At 38.3% G+C, this 25,796-nt stretch overlaps 1 protein-coding gene across 15 annotated transcripts in view; it reads right to left on the reverse strand.

Moving 5' to 3' along the window:
- SORBS2 (sorbin and SH3 domain containing 2) overlaps positions 1-25,796 on the reverse strand; it is a 208,128-nt gene that overhangs the window by 161,366 nt on the left and 20,966 nt on the right. For all 15 annotated transcript variants that reach the window (XM_047772394.1, XM_047772400.1, XM_047772396.1 and 12 more), the window contains exon 2: positions 10,710-10,849. The gene's annotated coding sequence lies outside the window, so the exon portion shown is untranslated. The remainder of the gene's footprint in view (positions 1-10,709; positions 10,850-25,796) is intronic.

Below are 25,796 nucleotides of genomic sequence, written 5' to 3' on the forward strand. Positions count from 1 at the left end.
TCATCTTTCTTTCATGACCTTTATTACAATTCTAATTATTTGATTACTTAGCCAATTGCCTTTCAATAGCTATCTCCTGTTGCACGAGGGAGAGTAAAGACTAGTCCACAGTGACCATCACAGAGACCAGAATGGATTACCAAGTAAACTCTTAACAAATGATTATAGATTAGATGACATAAAGAGCAATGGTGCCATAAACGTTAAAAGATCCAGAAGACTGGTATTTAGAATTTCTCCCTTTATATCATGCTATTCACATAAAGTTGTATTTACTTAAATTATGACAATAATTCAATGATTGGGACCTTTCTGCTGTTCCAGAATATAACTCCATCACTTGTTTTTGTATTTTTACTGAATATTGTAGCTTGGGACATTTATAGCTTGGTACATTTAACACTTGGCTGTGCTTATATTTAAGAAGAATGTCCTTACATATAAATCAGAAAGGAGGGAAGTTAGGAATTTACTATTAAAACTGACTAGTATTTTAAGTGACCATGGATAATGACTTAGTGCACTAAGCAATTTCATATTTATTGAATGAAATACTGTCATAAGGATCTTTTTATATTGTTTCAGTCATCTCTTTTTAAATATGTAGCTTTGAAGATATTCACATTTTTTAGACTTGAGTGGCTATCATCAAAAAGATAAGAAATAGCAAGTCTTGTTGAGGACGTGGTGCAAAGAAATCCTTGTGCACTGTTGGTCGAAATGTAAATTGGTGCAGCCACTAGGGAAAACAGTACAGAGGTTCCTCAAAAAATTAAAGTCATTTATTTTTTAAAGATTTCTTTCACTGTTATCCATGAATCATATGGTGTTTCTGATTTAAAACTTTGCATTCTGGCTATGGTCCAATTTTTTAAAAGTTTATCATTTAGCATTTACCTACACCCTTCACATCAGTACACAGTAAGTGGCAATGAAACAGGTGATTTGCAAACATTGTCATTGCTCTGTTAGGAGAATCAGGAAAAAGGTTCTTTAAGAGAAGTAAAGTACTGACACTGGATCTCTGTTTCATGACTGGCACAGTAAGCCACACCCCATTCTTACTAAGGAGTCTGGAAAGGTTGCCAGCTCTGCCTTTTATCTGGGAAAACAGAGGGCTATTTATGCCTGAACACCATGTACTGACTTTACTTCCATTGGTCGACATAGTCATCTTTCCTGGTCCTTCAAGCCTGAAGAGAGAGCAAGGTGAATGTACTTGCTATATGGTAGAAGAATTTGGGAGATGGGAAATGTATATGCAAAGCTTGTTTATTTTGGTAAAACAACTCTGGTTTCAAGGGATTACACGGGAAGGCAGAGAGAATGGATGTCAAGAGTGATCCGGTAGTAGTGAGAAATCCTAGTAAAGAATGTTGCAGTGGCCTTTACACTAGGGAAAGGGGGGATATTGAAAATGTGTGTGTGTAGATAGAATTAACAACAGTGACTAAGCTGATAATGGAGGAAATTTTGAATGCTTGTTTAAGATTCTAATTCTGAGTAGCTAGGTGATACAGTTATTAAAATGTAGCCCTGGGGAGGAAGAACACTTTGGGATTTGGAAGATGATGAGTTTTAAAGCATTGAGTTTGAAGCACACTGAAAATATTCCTATATGATATTTGCCGGTTACCTGGAAATGTGAGTTTGGAACTTGTGTGATAGATCAGGGATACAGACATAGTTTTTTGTTTTTTTGTTTTCTTTTTAGGGCTGCACCTGCAGCATATGGAAGTTCCCAGGTTAGAGGTCGAATCGGAGCCACAGCCACTGGCCTATGCCACAGCCACGGCCATAGCAACACCAGATGCAAATCATGTCTTCGACCTACGCCAGAGCGCACGGCAACTTTTGGCAACGCCGTATCCTTAACCCACTGAGCGAGGCCAGGGATGGAACCTGCATCCTTGTGGATACTAGTCAGGTTCATTTTCGCTGAGCCACAACTGGAACTCCCAGACATAGATTTCAAGATTTTCATAAAGGAGGAAAAGTGAAATTTTCTGCACCGAGATTGACCTACAGAATGTCAGAGTGTAAAAGTTTTAAACCTCAAGCCCCATATGATTTATATATCACGGTGAAGGGAGTCTTTAAGAAGTAAATGACTGAAGCAATATAAAAAGATCCTTATGACAATATTTCACTCAATAAATACGCAATTGTTACAGTATTAAAAGTTATTTATGATCACTTAAAACACTATTTGGTTTTACTAGTAAACTCCTAATTTCCCTCCTTTCTGATTTGTATGTAAGATTCTTCTTAAATTAATTCTGATTCTTCTTAAATTAATAAGCACAGCCAAGTGTTAAATGTATGAAGCTATAATGTTCACTAAAAAATTCAAACTGGCCAAGTGTTTTTACACATATGCATTTATGCAGTCATTTGCAATATTAGTGAGAAAAAGGATGTATGTGAATATGTAAAATTATGATTTAGGTACAAGTGATTATTAACCCTCAATCAATGATTTTTATTTAATTTCAATACCAAAGTAGATAAAATAGTGTAAGGAGGATAAAAAGTCTCACTGTAGTCTAGTTTTCTCACCTTAGCACAAATATTATCACTTTATTTCCAGACAAGTTTTTACAAGTTTTTCACAAGCTGTAGTTATTAAGTGATGGATCTCACTACATGAGGCAAAGCCCGAGTGTCAACTTTAAATCAATTTTAAATATGAAATACATCCACTTATTTTTAAAGTAAAGTAGCTCAAGCACAAACTAAAATGAAATCTATTTTATACTGAAGACGAGTAGTCAACTTTAAAGAAAATTTTTTTTTTACAAAATCAGCTTTAATTATTCTTTCTACAGAAAAATCATCTGTTACAGAATTTACCATTTCACTCAATTTTTCAGTCTTTTACTCGGTTTTTTAAAGTTTCTCATCATAAGCCACAGTCCTTTGTGATATCAAGATAAAATTTAGAAGCTCGTTTACATCTACTTTTGTTTTTTTTTTTCTGCCTTGAATGAAAATGATATTTGATAGAAAGAACAAATTTTAATTATTTAATTTTATGTCCAAAATCAATAGTAAGTGATTGATTTTTGTAGTAAACACTTTGTAAGCACTTTTTTACGCTATAACAGTTTATATTTCAGGTTATAAAACAATTCATAAATAAATATAATACAGTATTTTATTTAAAAATTTACTTAAATACATTAAAAATATAAAAAAATTATATTTCAAATTACAAAATGATTTTTGTCAAAAGCAATTTGATTTTTTTATTTAAAATAAGCCATGGAGAAGTGATACTTCGTAAGCTATCTACTTCTCCTCAAGGGTATCATTTTACTTCCCTGTATAGTCAGGAATAATGACCTCCTTGTACATCAGAATGAGGCCTGGGGAGTTCCCGTCGTGGCGCAGTGGTTAACGAATCCGACTAGGAACCATGAGGTTGCAGGTTCGGTCCCTGGCCTTGCTCAGTGGGTTAACGATCCGGCGTTGCCGTGAGCTGTGGTGTAGGTTGCAGACGCGGCTCGGATCCCGCGTTGCTGTGGCTCTGGCGTAGGCCGGTGTTTGCAGCTCCGATTGGACCCCTAGCCTGGGAACCTCCATATGCCGCAGGAGCGGCCCAAGAAATAGCAACAACAACAACAACAAAAGACAAAAAAAAAAAAAAAAAAAAGAAAGAAAAAAAAGAATGAGGCCTGGATCTCTTAGTTTGACATTTGACATCCTTCTTGAATTAGCACAAAACTTCCTCTACTGTGTATCTCCAGGACTGCTCTGCTCAATCCTTTAGTACAGGCTCACTTTTCTGGACTACTCACAGATGTGCACATGAAGGTCAACCAGATGCCACCATACCTTCCAACACCTGGCCCAGCCAGTACCACAAGGATGTGGTTTCTATTGTAACTGCACATTTAGATGGCCGTATTTGGCTTTGGATAGTTTTCCATTCTTAACTGTGGTCTTTAATCTCACTATAATAACAATTTTTAAAATGTGAATACTTTCATGGTAAAACAGATAAATGTGGAGTAGAAAACATTTTTGATCTATAAATCAAAACTGTATTTGTTAACTCTTCTTGGTTATATGGTCATTAAATTCATAGAAAATGTACCAATGTATAACTTTTTTGATATCCTTAGGTATTTTTAACGGTAAGAATTTGTTCTGAAAGTTAAATGTTGCATAGTTTTAAAACACTTAAATGGTCAGGTCAAACAAACACAAAACTTCTGAACATTGCTTGGAGCTAAATTCGAAACCAATCAAATTTCTTAGCTTTGCAAAATTGAGCAAGAAAACCACTGAGTTGAATGCATGTCAAGAGCAATGTCTCTACTAGAATTAAATCAATTCAAAGTTGTACTTGGATTAGTGTTTGCAACGGGTCAAAATAACCAAAACGCAAGTCTTTAAAAACACATGCTGGGAGTTCCCCCTGTGGTGAAGTGGGTTAAGAATCCAATAGCAACAGCTTGGGTTGCTGCAGAGGTGTGGGTTGGATCCCTGGCCAGGAGCAGTGGGTTAAAGGATCCAGCTGTGTGCAGGTCATAGCTACAGCTCAGATTCTAACCCTGGCCCAGGAACTTCCAGGTGTGCTGTACTTTTGTTTTTCCATAAAACTAAATTCGATTTCTTTTTCCAAGCCCAAATTTATCTTTAGAACAAGAGATTAGTGTTTCCCTCTGATCTTTTCTAATGCTGAATTGACCTTTCAGTAGAGAGTACATTATTTTATTTAAACCGTGTCAAGTTACTAACCTGATTCTTTTCGTTGACCTGCATCCTTGGTTTTGATCAACCAAGTCATAACTACTGGTTCTTTATACCACTGACACATACTTGTCTTTCTCTGTAATCCTCATCCCTTTTTTGCTTATGTTTTGTTCTTAGTGAAGCATAGAAAGTCAGAAGTTGTTATTCCAAATAGCTCTTTTATTGCTTAGACCAATCGTTTTCTCATTATCCTTTGACTGTTATTTTTAACCTGTTTTAAATTTTTGTATTTTATAATGGAGTGAAATGGTACACTTTCAAAGTTCTTGATGTGAAAGCCAACATTCCACTTGCTATTACTAGCGATATAAAATGCGTGATGCAGCAATTCTGGGGGGCACCTGTACTTTGGGAACACAATGCCTGCAAAACCAACCCCATATTAATAGCAATACCACCCTATGGTACTGGAACTCCTTAGTTACTAATGTATCAATCCTGGTCCTTCAACTATAGCAAAGTTACCATATTAATGTCAGACATTAATAATAGGGGAATTTGGTGTGGGTTATATGGGAACTCTGGTCCTATCTTCACAATTTTTCTGAAAATTTAACATTGTTCTAAAATAAAAAGTTTGATTTGAAAAAATGGATATTTTGTTCTGACCTGAAGGATGGCTGTCAGGTCCATTTTATTTTTATTTTGGTATGAATTCTTCAACAGACCTCCGTTATTATTAAACCCAACTCTACCTGTGACACTCATGCAGATGTTCTTCCAACTCCGGGCCCATGGACTAGCTTTGTAATGTGCATGAATCTTTCAGCCCCTAGAGCTAACTACCTTGGGACTTTTTCCTCCTTTAACAAAGTAGGAATGGTGACATTTGCAAGGAAGGCCTTTGTTTCTTTTGGGAAAAGATAAGTGGAAATAGCAGGAAACAAAGATAATGCCATAAGAAAAGAAAAAAAAAAAAATAGTTGGACCAAGAGACTCTGGGAGGCCCTCTGCCCTAGTACAGAGAAAGAGTGCCCTTCTCTTCCCTCCTCTGTTCTAACTCTGGCAGGTGGACACTTCCCTGGGTGTAGAGGTGATTTAAAGGGTCACTAGGGCTTCTTACTCTCTTATTCCCCAGGATAAAGCCCAGGAATGAGAGTGGTATTAAAGAGACCTGACTTATCCCCTGACAGCTATCTTTGTAGTTAAACCTTCCAGAAAAGCCCACATTATTTTGACAGTCTGCCTTGGATAAAATGAAAGAAGCCTTTACGATCATGGTAGCATTTGGGATTGTTATTATTAAAGCATATTTTCAGTACTATTTCTTATTTCAGAGTAAATAATAATATCTAAGTAACAAACAAAAATTTAATTAGAGAATGATGACTTTCTTGCTTCCAGTAAATAACCATCTTTGGTCTGTCAGGGGAGGCACCATATTTTATGTCATCATGGTCTGATCAGACTGATACTAATTTTTTTTTTTCTGTCTTTTTGCCACTTCTTGGGCTGCTCCCACGGCATATGGAGGTTCCCAGGCTAGGGGTTGAATCGGAGCTGTAGCCACCGGGGCTACACCAGGGCCACAGCAACGTGGAATCTGAGCCACGTCTGCAACCTACACCACAGCTCACGACAAAGCCGGATCCTTAACCCACTAAGCAAGGCTAGGGATCAAACCTGCAACCCCATGGTTCCTAGTGGGATTTGTCAACCACTGCGCCACGACGGGAACTCCTGATACTAATTTTTTTAAGAAAGCAAATGCAATGCATATCTAAATTTAGGCTATAATAGTATATCCTTGATGAATGAATAAATATTAGGTGGATTCCATACCTCTGACAGAAAATTAAGCATGAGAGAAGAGTTTTTAAGTGACTGATTTTTGCATTCTTAAATGGCTGGTGAGGCCATTCTTGAAAGAAGAATGATTTTATGACTTAAAGAAACATTTGCATATGCAAAAATTTAGAGTTTATTTTCAATCTGATATCTTCATCCTTTCCTTTAAAATTTTTTATTAAAATATAGTTGATTTACAATGTTTGCATCAGTTTCTGCTGTACAGCATAGTAACCCAGTCATATACATATATACATTCTTTTTCTTGTATTATCTTCCATCACACTTTCCTTTTTCCTATTTTATTATAGATGATGGTTGTTTCCAAAATACTCAATTCTTTATACTTTGATATGTTTGGTGAGAATGTTCATGTAGGATGGTCATGAATTGTTTTCTCGTATTTTCTTTACTAACTTCCACTGAGTATCTTCCTTTCCTCTGCTCTCTTGGGTTAGTTTGGGGATATAAAAATCAGATATATATGCTGACAAATGTATACTATGAATAGTGAAGTCGGTGTTAAAATGCAGCTTGTACATATAAGACCCCTAAATTTGTTATTTTTTCCAAATGTTTTACTTAGTATGGGATCAGTTTCAGTCATTTTACTAGTCACTTGCTAAAATGCAAACTTTAACAAAAATTTCATAAAAACAAGATTATAAAATTATAAAAATGAGAGTTGATGGCAATTTATTTTATAATGAATAACTATATATTCACTAAGTTTAATCTGACTAAAGGTCACAAATTCATTTTTATGAAAATTCTTCAAATGAATCCAGAAATACTCCAGCTAATAAAATGACATTTAATAATGTGGCTTAGCATCTATAATGGCCATAGAATCATGACGATATTTCTGAGACTGATTCATGGAAGCCCACCTACAACTATGTAGGTCTCCCAGTTGGTCCTATTTTCAATGGAGAATATTTACCATTTCTGGAATTCTAATGATCAGAACTGTAATCCTTTGGGTCTTTAATGAGAGAAAGAATACCGCCCCAAATGCAATGGCCAGTCAGCATGAATTTAAATGGTCAATAAAAGAAAAGAATGTTTTCATTTTCAGATCCTGGGCTTGGTTATTTTGGGTTTAAATGTGACAGATTTGCTGAACAAAGATTACAAATCCCCTCTTCTTTTTCAACCACTCAAAACACCACACACACCTTCACAGCCCAACCCTTTTTACTGTTCACCTGCAACAGCTCTAGGTCAAGGTTTTCAGAAGCAAATTGACTCTGCTGGGTACTCCTTTATCCTCTGTAGACATTACATTAGAAGTAATGGAACTTAACTTTTCAATGCTTACAATGTTCCCTAGGAGTCTATAAGCTGAGCAGGCAAAAAAAAAAAAAAAAAAAAAGCTGGAAGTTTATTATTTTTCCACCAATGTATTTGACACCACCTTTGGATAGTGAACAAAAGACATACTGTCAAGCAGATAGACCTGGACAAAATGTTACTGTTTGTTTCACACTAGCACAGAAGTATATTTAAACAAAGAAAGACATTCCAGGACTCTCCTGGGACTGACTTCCTTCAGCTGAATTATACCAACATGTTCACACCACTTGGTTCGGACTGTGTTGGAATGTAAAATGCAGACTTCTATTTGCCAATATTTTAATACCACAGCTATAAAAATTCATATTAGAATTGAACCTGGCTTTAAAATATCATAGAAAAAATGGGAGTTTATTGGAAAAATGTGTGTACTCGTGAAGTTACAGTTGGAGATATGAAAATAAGGGGCGTCCCTGTTTGACAGATTCTATACTTCCATAGTACAGCCTCAAAGTTGCCAGAAGTCGCCTGGTTGGGGATCAGGTTTCACATCAGGCTCACTGACATTCATGAAACTTTTGGCAACACATGGGCCAAGTTTCGAGCAAGGCTGGATAGAATACTTCTTTCATGTGGAACCTGTGTGAAACTCAGTGGTTTTGGCTAGGTTTCTCCTTGAGTTTCATATTCAAACAAACCAAAGTTTCAGAGTAAAATTAAGGGGCTAATGGAAACAAACAAACAAAAAACCCCAACAGAACAGGAAAAAATGGCTTGCCTAAGAGTGGAGTGGCCTCTCCCATTTCATCTTGCTGCCCTTGGCTGTATTCCTATACATGCGTCCTCAGCAATGCCAAAATCAAGCCCTTCTAGAACTAAGGGGGAGAGAATTCTAGATCCCCCAAAGGCAGTGAAGTATATGCTCAAAATAACTGGAAGTTTTGACTGTACACACATCACAGAAATGGGATGATGAATAAACTTCGTGTAATGAAGATCTGAAAGGAAAGTTAACAATTAAATGTCCAGGTTTTGGAAATTAAAAAAAAAAAAAAAACAACAACTGAACAGCTCTAGGTTTTCCTACTGTATTAGTCCCAATTTTAGATCACATTGCATCTGCTCCTAATCCAGACAGACCTCTCCCTCAGTTTACTCCCTAGCTCCACCCCTTGGGAAACGTGTCCTGCAGCCTCTGGCTTCCTCCTTCCTTAACAAGGTGTGCGACGCAGGGGACACACTGTGCCAGCTCTGAGGAGCCACAGTCCTTGGCTGGGACTTAAAACCGTCTCCTGACAGGATTAGGCTCATTCTCCTCTTAACCTTCACCAGGCTCTCAGGGACAGCTTGCCGGGGAACATCAAACTCAGAATCTGCTGAGGACTTTGAAAATAACCTTTGCTTACAGCAGAGAACAAGCGAGTGACAAACGAAAGTCATATACACATGAGTTTTCTCTAAAATAAAGAGAACATCTAAAAGTTGATTGAATGGCTGGAAAGTGCTACCCTCTGCCTACGCTGGAGAAGTACATGTTTTTTCATTTCTTATTCCTCATTCAGCAGAAGCTTCACTAGCACAACAGACTTTTGGCTACAGAGACTTTCTCCCCCTACTCCCCCCTTTCCTTATTTAAAGTTTCTTTTCTCTCCTTTTAATTTTATTCTTTATTTTTCTTAACTTTTTTTCAAAAAGTTATTTTGGAAGATGTATGTTTAAAATGCGTATTTTCTTTTGACATGTGGTCTGTGATACCAGCAAACTTCTTTGGAAACCAGACTCTGTAAATTCCAAGGACTTCAGTGTCCATGTTAAAAAGCAACAGCGAAGCCCTGAGGCACATGGTAATTTGGAGGCACTCAAATGAGGGTTGATAGAATCTGGTCCTGGGCACCATCATTTGCTGCCTGATTTTAGACATCTGCTTGGAGGGGAGCAGAGAGTTGTCATAAAGTCTATAATGGTCGGAGAAACCTGCCATAAAATAGTCTTTGCCTTTCAGTTGGGGAGTTTCTGTACTAACAAAACCTAAGACATATCAGTGAGAAAATACCGATAGATTATTCAAAGGAAATGATATAAAAACCTTAAACCAAAAAAAAAAAAAAAAGACTTTTTACTGAACATAGTAAATCCCCCAAATCAAATTAAATGTTGTGTTTGAAGTTAAAGTCCACAGATCAAAGTACTTCGCAAAATGTCAAGACCAATCATAAGGTGGGGGAGGGGGAAGGCACAGAAAGCTCTCCAAAATATTATATATTGTCACATTAGAGAAACATGCTAGCCTAAGACATTCAGCCAGGTGAGGGAATCTCAAAACTGAGTCACCAGATTGTGCTAGGAATATACAAAAACCAAACAGACAAGCCCAAAACCATTCTAATTTCATAATAGCAATGAACAAAACAGTAATGAAAGAATATAATAAGACAGAGCTATCTCATTGTCCTTAAAGAAAAATCACCAGTATATTTCCTTTACTCAGGTAGTTGCATCATTTTCCTTTAAAAAAAAAATGCCTTTAGAAAGTTAAAAATAAGTAAGCAGTCTAAACAAGAAAATTATGATGTCTGAAAGGTTCTGGAACAACGCTGGCAATCAGGCTTGATTAGTGTTCTGATGCGGCTCGATCACAGGCGAGTCTGTGCTGCAGGTCAGCATTACAGAGCACATTCAGCAAAGTTTAAAATTACAGCCACAAAAATGCACAGATGCTACTGCTGTATTCTGGAACACCATATTTACCTGAAAATCGTTCACAGCCCTCATTCATTTTCATGATGAACAAGTTATTTAAAAAACATGAGTCCTAAACATACCAGAAACCCATAAAATAATTCCAGAATAAAAAAAAATCTTACCTACAGTCAGCCGGGTTCAACAGTTGCTCTGAAGAGAGGAAGTAGGAGTCAGTGGCCTTTTACATGTGGAGATTGTTTATTTAGCCCTTTTTAAAAGGTCTTGAACTCCAGAGGTTTAAGATTAAATCCAATCCAAGTGTCTGAAGGGAAAAAAGGCAAGAGAGAAGGCAAATAAGAGAGGAAAAGAATCCCAGCTGCTGGGTGGTGCTACTGTTCTGAGAGCATTTGAGCTATTTTCAGCATTAACAGCAGCCAGGGTTGTCTGCAAGGGGATGAAAAAACCTTGCCCGAATCGCCACACACACACCCCTCCTCGGGGCGGTGGGGCGGGGTACAAACCAGGAAACCCACAACAACTTGCTTCACTGTGCAAATATTCATTTACATTTTGAGGAAAACTTCCAGCACTATTGAAAACAAAACACAAAAAAAAACTTGACTAAAATCTTAAAGAAACATGGTACTGCTATAGTCCTCGAGTTCTCAAAATGATTGACCTGATTCATTGAAAATAAGATGTTCTATTTATGCCTTTTTGAGAGGATAGATTTTTCTTCTGGTATTTCCTTGCTTGCTCATATGGGTCTTAAAAATATTTTCGATTTTTCTGGAAGGAATAGCTGTTGTCAGCCTACCCTTCTTAAGTCTGAAGACAAATGGTTTATTTCTAGCACGCACCCAAATTTCCAGTTTCATCAACTATGCTATTTTTGAAAGCTACTGGGTTAAGCTGTTGACATTTCTTATCTGCTGGCAGAGATTGGGGGCCATTCAATGACAAGATGTAGACAGGCACCCATCTCCTGCTTCTCCCTTCGAGAGCCAGTGAAGACATACTTCAGATTGGGTTGCCAACAGTGACCAACAAATTCTGAGCTTTCATTTTGTTGCTGGAACAATGAATTAAGAGCTAGACATTGTATCCGTTCATTCATGCAACAAATATTTTTGTGGCAAGTACTTCTGCATCTACTACATGTCAAGCACTCTGAGAATACAATAGTGGACAGAATTAACAATGTCTTTGCCTGGGATGATTGACATCCCACAAACACAGCAAGGAGAAAGACAGAAGTTGCTATAAACTTTTACAGCTTCTTTTCCGCATGCTGTTCAAACCATAGCAACTGGCGATGGAGATCTCTTTCTTCTCTGACTGAAGGAAGATATGCGTCATCAGACTGACTCCTGACTTCCATGGTCTCATTATGCCTTTCGCAACACCCCTAAGAGGGAAAATTAGTTACTTCCTACCAAGGAAACACTTAGGTATTTTTTTTTTTTTTTATAAAAGCCTTTATTCTCTGTAGATGAAATCCCGAATCCTCTCAACTCCCTAGTCCTCATTACAAAGAGAATGCTGGCGCAGTCAGGAAGGACTCCTGGGAGGTAAAAGGAGGTGAAAGAAGATTCTCTGATCTTGGTCCAGTGTAAAAACCACCTTCATCTGTTTTATAGTTAATATTACGAAGGTGGGTTCCCAGAGGCTCCGATCATATCTAGAAAATACTACGGAAAGAAATAGGTGAGGAGGATTAAGAGGTACCAACTTCCAGCTGCAAAATAGTCACAGGTCTGAAATGTACAATGTGGGGAAGATGTAGCATCAACCACCATGTACTGTCTTTGTATGGCGATCCAGCAGTAACCAGACTGATCGTAGAGATCATTTTGAAATATATGGAAATATTAAACCATTGTGTCCTGTAACAGGAACATAGTGTTGTAGGTCAATTATATTTCAAAAACAGAGAAGTTCATAAAAGAGGTCAGATTTGTGGTTATTAGAGAGACAAGGGTTGGAGGAGGGAGGGGTCAGATGAAGGCAGTAGAAAGGGACAAACTTCCAGTTATAAGATAAGTAAGTATGAGGGATATAATGTATAACAGGATAAATGTAATTTACACTGAAGTATTTGATATATGAAACTTGTTAAGAGAGTAAATCCTGAGTTCTTGTCACAAGAAAAAAAAATTTCTGGTTTCTTTAATTGTGTGTCTGTTTGAGACGAGGACCATTCACTAAACTTACTGTGATAATCATGATGTATGTAAATCAAATGATTACCCTATATACCTCAGATTTATACAGGACTGCATATCAATTATATCTGGAAAGAGAAACAAAGAGAATATTGAAGACCATGTATGATTAGGTTAAAAAAAAAGGTCACATGACTGCTCTTTCAGTTACATCTACTACAGTAAAATAGTGAACTCTTTTGGTGCAATACACCTATGTTAAAACTATGCAGATATTTAAATTAAAAAAAGAATTATAACATGTTTGAAATATCTAATCCACATTTTTAAATGAGATCAACTTTAACAAATATACAGCAGGATTATTTTAAAAAATCTCTGTAGAATAATGCACTTTTCTGTTCATTTGTTTCAAGTGGTCCTATTTTAATATATCTTAAATACCTGTCAATTTAAAATTGGGTATTTACTTTCCTCGGTCAAAATGATAAATGGTAATTCTGGCAAGAAATGAAAGCCTAGCCTCAGGAAAAAATTTTTTTTTAAATTTTTTTTACTTTTTCCTCCTTGCAGTAGTTTCAAATGAAAAGGAAATGTATTTAAAAATTGGCCTTCCTTGAGAAACTATGGAAGTTAAGGGAACAGATAAAGATTAACTATTTGAGTACTAAGTCAACCATTATTTTTAAATTCCAAACTGACTGCTTTCCACACCAATACTGAGAGAAGCCCACTGCCTCACCTTTAACTATTTATTATTAGACTCATTTTAATGTCAGTCTGCACTTGGATGAGCAGGTTATGACCCTGCTGGCTGCTCCATTTAGGATAAGTCCTACCCTGCCAGGTTTCCTTTGTTCCCCCAAATCCAGACTAACTAGGCAGCCTGTCCATAAGACCTTTCAACAGATCTGATGTAACAGAAGAGTGCAAACTGGACTTGAGGCATATCTTAAAAGGTTAGAGGATAGCAAATTTGGGCTTTTCTACTTACCCAACTTCTACGACTTTTATAAGCTATTAACACCTTAGCAATTGTACCAACTGTACTACTTTTAATCGTTTTATTTAGTTTCTTTCTATTTTTACAAATAAATTGATTTAAACTAACTGGGAAGTTCTTATATCATGGTAGTCTTCTTATATTGGTGAAACACTAAATAAGGCTTTGGCATAACTCTTTTCCTGCATAAAATAGGGATAATAACGGTACCAATCCACAGAGCTGTGATAGAGCTTCTATGATTATGCACATAAAATGCTTAACCAGGAGTACCTGCTGAGGCACAGTGGATTAAGAATCTGACTGCAGTGGCTGGGGTCACTGTGTAGGTGAGGGTTTGATCCCCAGCCGGGAGCAATGAGTTAAAAGGATCTGGCATTGCCACAGCTGTGGTGTAGGTCACAGCTACAGCTTGGATTCAATCCCTGGCCTGGGAACCTCCGTATGCCGTGTGTGCAGCCGTTAAAAAGAAAAAGAAAAAAAAAAAAAAGCTTAACCAAGTAATGCCAGATACATAGAAAGCATTAAATTTAATGCTATTATCACTATAAGTCCAAAGCTTGGCTATCCAATATGGTGGACACATGTGGCTACTGAGCACTTAACACGTGGCTCATCAGAACTGAGATGTCATGTAAGTGTAAAATGTACACCAGACTTTGAAGCCTCAGTTTGAAAAAGAGAATGTAAACAATCATAGTTCTTTTTTTTTTTAATGTTGATTTTATGTTGAAATCGTATTTCAGACATATTAGGTTAAATAAAATATTTGGTTAAAGTTAACTTTATCTGTTTCTTTTTACTTTTGGTGACAACCAAAAATGTTTAAATTGCATACGTGGCTTGCTTTGTATTTGTATTGCGCAGTGCCATTAGGTCAGTGGTTCTCAAACTCTAGCAAGCATTGGAATCACCTGGAAGTCTCGTCAAAACAGTCTTTTTTGGGTCCTAGCCTTAGTTTCTGATTTAGTATGTCTGAGGAGGGGCCTGAAATTTTGCATCCCTGACAAGTCCCCAGGTGATTCTTGACCATACTTTGAGACCCACTGGTCTTGATCCTTGCTACTCAAAAGAGTGGTCCATGGATCAATGTCTAAGTCATCACTTGGAGTCTTATAAGAAATGCAAAATCTCAAGCCATGCTCTTACTGAACCAGCAAGTAAGTTTTAACAACACTCCGAAGTTACATGTATGTACATTGAAATTTCAGAAATATTGATGTAGAGTAGTATCTCTCATGCCTGGGTACACATGAGACTTATCTGGAAATTTTTCTTAGGTACAAGTACTCTGGATCCATCTCTAGAGAATTTGTTTTAATTAATCTGGATGAAACCCAACCATCTGCATCTCTAAAAAGCTCCCCAGGTGATCCTAATGTAAAAGCAAGCACTGAGAGTTTGATAGGCAGTGGGGCCCATCAGATCAAATGCAGAGTGACCTAGAAATCATACATGTTCTTCTTAGTGAGGGGTGGATGCTTGGGGATTGTCAGGTGCTAGGGGGACAAGACCTGAGCAGGTGGTGGACAGGGTGGAAACCACACAGCAAGGGTAAAGGCATGTTGCAGCCAGCAGGGGGCGCCTGGCAGGAGGTGCTTCATGCCTTTGTGGCTCTGACAGAGAGTCCCCAGCTGCTCTGGGTTTGGACTTTAAGGGAAGACTGGATAAAGGAGAGCATAGTCTTAGTTTTGGAGGAATGAAAACACTTGGCAGGTTATCCAGGCAGTGATGCAGGCTCCAAAGAATAAGGACCTAGTTACAAGAACCCAAATGCAAGGCAAGAGTGGGACTGGCCGCCATGTTCACTGAGGTTCTTAAACTCTCCAGAAGGACTGGTTTCAGAAGTTTGAGCAGGAATAATCTTTCAGAGATGAGGTGTGTGTGGGGGAGTAGATAGGAATGTTTACAGTTGGTTTAGTGATACATTTCCTTCTCTCCCTTCATAGCTCACAAGAAAAACTGAGAGTGTTTTCAGCTAAATATTGGTCTAATCAAAACAATATAACAAAAGCACAGTTGCTATAGAACAAACCATCCTACAGGGTATGTATATCTCAAGACAGGATCTTCTTAACTTAGGAAACACTCCAATTGTTAGAACCAGGAGGAAGACTGGTATTTTGGAATAGAAAGTCTTCTGTTATTCTCTGCCCCAGCCTTAAATAAGTGAGCACACAATACTGAATGATCCTGCCAATTTGCCAGATGACTTCTCACTTCTTCAGGTGGCTTCAAAGGGCTTCTTAAAAATAAAATCCTCATTATAAGAGAGAATGCGGATCCCCACTGATAATTTTTAAAAATCCCAATTCTGTATGCAGTGACCATTTGTAGCTTTATGTCTCACTGGTTGTTTGGTTGGTTGTTTCAGAAAACTTTAAAATAACCTGTATTGCTGAAGAATCTGGAGCAGTGTGTCTGGGTCTGAATCTCAGACCTGCCACTTTTGTGTGATCTTGGGCCAGTTCACCTTGCTGTGCCTCAGTTTCCTCCTTTGTAATAAGACCTATCTCAGTGGGTTGTTGTAAAGATTAGAATACTTGTCATTTGAAAGGATTCTAGAAAAGTCTGGCACATTGTAAATGCTATTATTGGTTAAATAATTAAAATACAGTAGAATAACTGCAGATTTCCATATATGGCCAAATTTAGTAATTTGTTTTCAGATACCATATTGATTTCCAGGGACTTTTATGTGCCTGGTTTCTTGAATACATGTATTTTGAGGGCTGCCCTTTGAGAGCTGTTTAAATTTTTTTCCCAAGAGGACTCCAACTTCTCACTTGATTCCTCATCACTTCCTATTATTTGAGAGGATCTCAGTAGGAAGGAAGTGAGTGTAGTTTTCCCATGAATATTGTGTTCTAGGTTACATTTTTCCCCCCTGAAGTTCTTTGAAAAGTGAGTTGCACTATAAATGTTTGAAGGTTTTCGTGGCCATGTCAGTCGGGTAGCATTGTCTAATATTCCAGGAGAACAATGCGTCATTCTCTTAGTCAGATATTTTAGTGTTTAGGGAGAGGCAGTTCGACTGCCTGGAACACTGGCATAGGTTTCAAAAATGTGTTGAAAAGGCAGTCATATTCTCATATTATGGAGATGGTAGAAATCAGATAACGCTGATTAAAAGAAGGGGTGGACCCCTGAAGCCAGGCCTGGTGGGTGCAAAGTGAAGGCTAGATGAAGTGTAATAATATCTTTGACACTTGTCTGCTTCATCTGCACGAAACAGAGTGAAGCACATGCAATAAAAATGGTGATGCTTCATTACATCACGCACTTAGCGTCAGCAGGGCTGTGGCTATGGGAACCTCAGTGTGTTGGATGCTGAACAGTGAATAAAGGCACTGAGAAGGGAAACCTAAGCCAAAGAGCTTGAGTGATTTCAGACTAGTCATGCAAGCCCTATGTGCATGTGCCCTGAAACAGAGGCAGAGGAATTGGGCTGTAAAACCCTTCCCAACCCTAACATCTTGACTTTTGCTTGGACTTATAGAGGTTTTATTTGGTAATTCCCCATCACCCTCATAATCTACATCTGCAGAGGTAATTACTTTAAAGTTGTCAAATCACATGTCTACTTATTTCTACTTCCTGGTTAGGAATGTGAAACCAATGTGTTTTAGGAGGTGTTTGGCCCTCCCATATGCCATTATGCAATCTGGGACTGGATTTTACCACAGAAGGTGAAAATCTGAATGGAGGGTTACATAACTATTATCAAATGCAGGAGATCCTATAGACATAATTTTTTTTTTTTTTTTTTGCTTTTTGGGGGTCGCATTCACAGCACATGGAGGTTCCCAAGCTAGGGGTCTAATCAGAGCTACAGCTGCCAGCCCACACCATAGCCACAGTCATGTCAGAATCCGAGCTGCATATCTGCGACTTACACCACAGCTCATGGCAACGCCGTATCCTTAACCTACTGAACAAGGCCAGGGATCAGACCTGCGACTTCATGGTTCCTAGTCGGATTCTTTTCCACTACACTATGATGGAACTCCCTATACACATAACTTCTTAAAACCTTTTTTACAAGTCACTTTTCTGGTTAAAAACTTTATTGTTTTTCAACTTACTGTCTGAACTACATATGTATTTAAGAAGTGTCTCTGCTGTTTTATATAACCATGACTCAGCTTTTCTTGATATTTATATTCCATTGAAATTGAGCATATGCAACAGTTGCTACATATGGTGGAAAAATCTTTAAGATAAGCCTTCGTAAAGTGGCCTATTTAAGGCTCTGTGCGATCTGCTATCTTCTCACATCTCCACCCACATCTCCCTCCCCTCTTTCTAGTTCCATTTCCCCCAGCTTCTCTGCTCTTCTCTTGGCTGGTTCCTGGGACTGGCGGTGTTCAGGGCCTTTGCGTGCTGGCCTCCCGCCTCCCTGCTCAGTGCTGAATGCCTGCACCCTTTAGCTCTCAGCTGGAGTACCCTTTCCTCAGGAAGGGTTTTCCTGCTCCAGCCAAGGTCAAGCTTTTTTTGTTCTTAACTCTTGAAGAATCACATTCCTCACATTCTCTTGAACATCAAAGTCTAGGTTGCATTTATCTGAGTGACAGATTCATGTATTTCTCCTCTAGTCGCTCATAAGCTCCTGTTTCCCCTTCACATCATTCTCTCCACACATGTATTGTGTTTGTGCCTGGCACAGAGGAAGAACTCAAGCTGTATTTGTTGAATAAAGAAACCATTAACTAAGTTCTGCAAAAGGCATTAAGCAACACATGATGGCATTTTTGTTATATATTTATGAGAACTTATAAAATAAAAGAGTATCTTATCTTGTATTCTGTATTCTAATTAAGCAAGCAGCTGTTTCTAACCAAGAGAATTCTCTGAAATATACTGCCTTATAGCTATGTATTTGTTTTAAAAGATTTTAAAGAGACAGGTAGCCCTTGTTTTCTGCCTCAGGATGTAAAATGTTTTCTTATCTTAATAATCTGCATTTATTTTCTAAAACAGGCTTGAAATAAATCAAGTTACCTGCATTCTTATGTTATACCTCCAGACCTTTTTTTGGAACCAGGTAATACTCCATTAGGGTGTGTGAATCCCTCAGGTGGGGGTCTCTGATCAAAATTTCTTTTGAGGAGCTTTGTTGAGAGAATGATATATTTGTCTGTTATAAATTGCTAGACAGTTATACCACCTGGTTCCCTACGAGGCATACCCAGTGTTGTTTATAGAGTACTTGATAAGCAGACAGACAGACACTAAATTTCCCACCAACAACACTACCTGGTCAGGCCATTGTCAATCCTGTGGTGAAAACCCTTTGTTATGTCCATATAGTACATTAGTTATAAATAGACAATGAACTGTCAGCCATTGAGGAACTGGGAGATTTGTGATCTTGTTATCTGGCAAAAGGCCATATGTTCTCAACAGAAGAGGAAAGGAGAGCTTTATGTGGCCTGGGCTACAGAGCAGAATTGGAGACTGGGCTTGGTCTTTGCTCTGTTGCCTTGGAAGAGGCTGTGTAACACTTTCTTGTACCATGGAAACAGGGACACTGCTTATAGCTTAAGAACATTTGAAGATGTACTATTTTGTACATGCTTTTTATACATTTGTGAAACAGCTTGAAATCACCAAAGCACATCATGAAAAAAATATTTTCTGAAGCATTCAAAAAATAAACTAATTAGGAGTTCCCGTCGTGGCACAGTGGTTAACGAATCCGACTAGGAACCATGAGGTTGCGGGTTCGGTCCCTGGCCTTGCTCAGTGGGTTAACGATCCGGCGTTGCCGTGAGCTATGGTGTAGGTTGCAGACGCGGCTCGGACCCCGCGTTGCTGTGGCTCTGGCGTAGGCCGGTGGCTACAGCTCCGATTCAACCCCTAGCCTGGGAACTTCCATATGCCGCGGGAGCGGCCCAAGAAATAGCAACAACAACAACAACAACAACAATAACAACAACAACAAAATAAATAAATAAATAAATAAATAAATAAATAAATAAACTAATTAACCCAACAAGCCATGGCACATTTCCATCGTTACTATGACCACAAGAGTTAATTTTGCAAAGATAATCACTCATAAGTGATACATAAAGTGTTAGGAAAGTGTCCTTGAAATTCAGAGATGAAAGGTGAGTAAATAATAAGGAAGAGTTGACCAGCATTCTAGGGTTATAAGGAACTATAGGTTTGTTGTATCAAGTACAGAAGAAAAAAATGTCTTCCTAAAAGTTCCCACTGTGGCACAGCAGGTTAAGGATCTGGCGTTGTCTCTGTGGTGGTGCAGGTTTGATCCCCAGCTGGGCAAAGTGGATTAAGGCTCCAGCATTACTGCAGCTGTGGTGTAGGTCACAGCTGTGGTTTGGATTCGATCCCTGGCCTGGGAACTTACATATGCTGTGGGTGTGGCCAAAAAAGAGAAAGAAAAAAAAAGAAAAATGTCTTCCTAAAATACATGCAGATTAGAAGTGAGACAACCCTTAGATATTGGCCGTATTAGTATTTTCTATGTCATCTGTCCTCTTATCCAGACCCTCCTACCTCTTTTGTGTGCCCTATCAGTGCCCTAACCAAGCAGGTTACAGATGTTGCTACAATAATGATCCTCTCGATTGTCACACGAACAGGTGAGGACAGGGGTGGCTGGAGCTTCTGGATCAGTCACCTCTGGCGATTAGCAACCACATCTATTTACCTCAGTGTGCCTATAGATATCCTCGTGTTTATGTATGCCAGACATAGAAAAGTTTGGGAGGGAATGTTCTAACCAGCAAGGTCAACTTACTAAAAACAACAACAATAGTCTTATTAACAGAAAGGAAACACAAGAAATAAGATGCTATGGGAGAGGCATGTTAGAAATGTCAAGAAATGAGTAATCATATCTCAATTTTAAAAAACAAGGGGGGAAATCATTGTTCAGACTCTGTGCTGAGCCAGAACTGGCCTGGTCTCTGGAGGAAGGTGTTACAGACCCACTCTGCCTGTAGCAACAAGTAGGGTAGTTAATGTTCAGGCAGAGGGATGGGGAATGGACATCTGAGTCAAAATGCTCACATTTTTATCATCTAGTGAGTTTCCTTTTTCTCAGCAAGAATTTCTTCAAGGGACATTTTTGAGTGAAGATTCTCTTCAATACATTTTATTTTACAATCAGGTCATTATTTCCAGACTCTTTATTATTTCAAATAAACACAGCTGTGGCAGACACAGATTTCTACCTATGGAAGATCCATCTTTGCTTTCAACTTTGCCACAGCGTCCTGTTAACATATCTGTTGAAAAGCTTACCTTCTCAGATCCCCTTGTAGTTTGTTCTGGCCGATAAGCTACATGCAAGACACCCCATATGCACAGTAATGACACGGAACCCCCTGAGGAGAAGGCTTCTCGGCTCTTTGCCTTTTAACCTGGCACTGTTCCTCTTAGCTGCTGGAAATTCAGATGTCATTCTAGGAGACACCTGCTAAGGCAGAGTTGAACCCACCCCAGGCTTCTTGTTGTTTCACAGAAACCAACCTCTCACCTGGTTAAAGGTAATCTGTTCCTTGAAGCTAGAAACACCCCTGATACCAAACCTCAGAAGAACTTTCTCACATCATATTGGCTGAGAGACAGTAGAAGACTGGTAAGCTGGCCATTAAGATCCATTGGTCAGCACATGAAAACATGCTCAACATCACTGATTGGTAGAGGAATTCAAATCAAAACTACCATGAGATACCATCTCACACCAGTCAGGATGGCCATCATTAATAAATCCACAAATAACAAATGCTGGAGAGGGTGTGGATAAAAGGGAACCCTCCTGAACTGTTCCTGGGAGTGAAAGCTGGTACAACTACTATGGAGAACAGTATGGAGGTACCTTAGAAATCTATACATAGAACTACCTTATGATCCAGCAATTTCACTCTTGGGCATCTATCCGGACAAAACTTTCCTTGAAAAAGACACATGCACCCACGTGTTCATTGCAGCACTATTCACAATAGCCAAGACATGGAAACAACCCAAATGTCCATCGACAGGTGATTGGATTAGGAAGATGTGGTATATATACACAACAGAATACTACCCAGCCATAAAAAAGAATGCAATAATGCCATTTGCAGCAACATGGATGGAACTAGAGACTCTCATGCTGAGTGAAGTCAGTCAGAAAGAGAAAAACAAACACCATATGATATCACTTATATCTGGAATCTAATATACGGCACAAATTAACCTTTCCACAGAAAAGGAAATCATGGACTTGGAGAATAGACTTGTGGCTGCCAAGGGGGAGGGGGAGGGAGTGGGATGGATTGGGAGTCTGGGGTTAATAGATGCAGACTATTGCCTATAGAATGGATTAGCAATGAGATCCTGCTGTGAGCACTGGGAACTATGTCTAGTCACTTATGATGGAGCATGACAATGTGAGAAAAAAGAATGTATACATGTATGTGTAACTGGGTCACCATGCTGTACAGTAGGAAAAAAAATAATGTATTGGGAAAATAAAAAAAAAAAAAGATCCATCGTTCAAAATAGTTTCAGGAGTTTTGAAAGTACTACTGGACATCAACATTTAGCCTCACAACAGTGGCTGCATTCAGCTTCAGCCCCATTATCATTTCCTAATGGAGTGAAAATTACCATGAAAACCGGAGCTAAAATGTTTGAAGGCCTAAGAGCTGCATCACTTGAATCTTTTTGACTTTAAATGTAGTCCAGTAGTTGGCTCTTCTTTCTAAAACTAATATTTAATGATCAGTGATATCAAGAGAAATAAGTACATCAAATTAATCTACAGGAAATACAAAACAGGAACCCATTGTTTATCCTGTCCTCAGTGTACACTGCCAGCACATTGTTCAGAAAACTTTGAACAGGGTCACTTCAATGTAGTTTACCGAACTTTTAAAAATCTCAGTTGAATGATGGAATCTGTCCTTGGTACAGAAAAAATGACTTTGAGAAGACCTTCAAAGCTAATAATGTATTGAGTTTGAATATTAAATAACCTTAAAGATTTCTACTTACAACTTCTTAAAATGGTAAGTGCTATGAGTCATAATTGAGGCAAAGGCATATTGAATTAAGAAGCCAATAATTTTATAGTTTTAAATAAAACTAAAGATACAGTGTGGACATTATTTTAAGTGTTCTTGTCTCATGGCTTCTGATTAAGCACCATAAATTGAAGAAATGCATGTAAATCATAATACATTTCATTTTATAACAAGCAATCATGTATAAATATTGTCTTTCTATCCATGTTTGTGAAGCATATGATGATTGAGAGAAAGGTTCCAGAGGCTGTTGTAGAAGAGGGTTTGCTGTCATTTTCCTACCAGACTGTAGGCTCCTTGAGGATAGGTCTTCCTTTAAAAACATAAGTATTGCCAGTTCCCAGCACAGTGTCTGGTCAATGGAACATACTGAGTGAATGTATATCTAGTGAAACCAGGTGGTATTACCCTGAACGGAAAACTAAAACAACCATAGTTACAGAGAAGGCTTGAATTGTTTAATTGAAGAGCTGAGAGTGACAGGCATTGACCAATTGAACTGCTATTCTGGGGAACAGATTTATGTAAAAAAGTAAATAAAAGACATCAATAACAAGTCAACAAATAACACGTGCTGGAGAGGATGTGGGAAAAGGGAAGCCTCCTTCACTGTTGGTGGGAATGTAAATTGGTACAAACACTATGGAAAACAGTATGGAGGTTCCTCAGAAAACTAAAAATAGAACTACCATATGATCCAGCAATCCCACTCCAGACAAAACTTTCATTCAAAAAGATATGCACACCCTCTAAGTTCACTGCAGCACTATTTACAATAGCCAAGGCATGGAAACAACCCAAATGTCCATCAACTGATGTATGGATTAAGAAGATGTACATATATACAGGGGAATACTACTTAGCCATTAAAAATAATAATGACATTTGCAGCAACCTGGATGTAACTAGAGATTCTCATATTAAGTGAAGTAAGTCAGAAAGAGAAAGACAAATACCATATGATATCACTTATATGTGAATTAAAAAGTATGGCACAGAATCTCATTGCTAATCCATTCCAAAGGCAATAGTCTTCATCTGTTCACCCCAAGCTCCCAATCCACCCCACTCCCTCCCCCTCCCCCTTGGCAGCCACAAGTCTATTCTCCAAGTCCATGATTTCCTTTTCTGTGGAAAGGTTAATTTGTGCCGTATATTAGATTCCAGATATGGGATATCATATGGTATTTTTCTCTTTCTGACTTACTTCACTCAGTATGAGAATCTCTAGTTCCATCCATGTTGTTGCAAATGGCATTATTTTGTTCTTTTTTATGGCTGATAATGTGAGAAAAAAGAATGTATACATGTATGTGTAACTGGGTCATTATGCTGTACAGTAGAAAAAAATAACGTATTGGGGAAATAAAAGTTCTTTAAAAATGTGGCACAAATGATCCTATCTACAAAACAGAAACAGATCACAGATATAGAGAGCAGACTTGTGTTTGCCAGGAAGGAGTCGGGAGGGAGCAGGATGGACAGGGAGTTTAGGGTTGATGGAGGTAAACTATTATATTTAGAATGGATAAGCAACGTGGTCCTGCTGTATAGCGTGGGGAACTATATCCAATCTCTTGGGTTGAAACATGATGGAAGATAGTATGAGAAAAAGAATGTATATGTATGTATGACTGGGTCTCTTCGCTGCACAGCAAAAGTTGAAGGAACACTGTAAATTGACTATATTTAATTAAACAATTTTAAAAATTAAAAATAAAGTATGTTTTATGAGAAAAAATTAAAAAAACAAAACTAGCATATTGTCAATGCTTAGAATCCCTTTATCAAAATGTATTTTGCAATAAAAGAAAAATATTTTACTGTAAATAAAAGAAAAAAGTAAGTAAAAGACAACCTTTTCCTTACACAACATATTTAGAACAGAAGACAAGGTGTAAGGGACAGAGAAGGGTTGTCTCAGGGGGCATTATGCTACCTGATGGGATTATAAATAGCAACTTTAAATGAGGCTATTTCTATATAGCACCTACATTTTCTTCCTTTGTAGAAAGACAGTAATGACATTAGTTCATGATTTCTGTGAATGTTGTCTGATTTCTTCTTTGATTTACAGGAATTTCTATATAAAACCCAGATCTTCTGATTTCTCTTGGCCCCTCCTCCCCCACCCCCACATTCTCTTCCTCACATTGAGGGAGTGTCTCCACTGTGGGGACTCATGAGTTTTATGCCTCCATCCAGTGACAGCGATCCTAGGGAGGCGGGCTTTATGTGTGAGTCCTAACCTAGGTCTCTGTTATACAACATACATATCCTTGGATACGGTACAGATTTGGGGCACCGATTTAGGCTTCCCATATTTCATATCTTTCTTAATCTTGAATCATAACTGGAAGGAACACTCTACAATCTACCTAATCATTCCCTTTAAATTTTGAAAATTGGGGAATTCCCATTGTGGCTCAGCAGAAAATGGATCTTACTAGCATCTATTGAGGATACAGATTCGATCCCTGGTCTCACTCACTGGGTTAAGGATCGGAGTTGCCATGAGCTGTGGTGTAGGTCACAGACACAGCTCGGATCTGTCGTTGCTGTGGCTGTGGTGTAGGCTGGCAGCTATAGCTCCGATTTGACCCCTAGCCTGGAAACCTCCATATACTGTGGGTGTGGCCCTAAAAAACAAAACAAGAGAAAAGAAAACAAAATAAAAGACACATAAAGTTTGAAAATTGGGGTGCAGAAGGTCCTTTTATAGAAAAGCTATCACTAGGACCAGAGTCTGAGGAACTTTGTGCCAGTAAGGCTGAGAGGGTATGAATAGCATCAACAGCAGATTCTAGATCTGAGTTGGGAAGAGAATTCCCACAGGGTCCTGTCGTCGGTACCACGAGTGCCAGGGCCACTCCTTCACCACTGCTACTTTCTTTTACCTGGGAGCAGCTTTGATAGAGACTTGTATTCATACCCCTGATGAACTAAATTAGAGATAAATGCTACCCACAGTAGTAGACTCATTAAAGTATCAGCTGTTGGCCTCAACTGCAACAAAAAGAGGTTTTCAGAGAGAGAAAAAAAGACAGAAACAGTAGAGAGGAT

The sequence above is a fragment of the Phacochoerus africanus genome, chromosome 3 (assembly GCF_016906955.1).
Source record: "Phacochoerus africanus isolate WHEZ1 chromosome 3, ROS_Pafr_v1, whole genome shotgun sequence".
Lineage (NCBI taxonomy): Eukaryota > Metazoa > Chordata > Mammalia > Artiodactyla > Suidae > Phacochoerus > Phacochoerus africanus.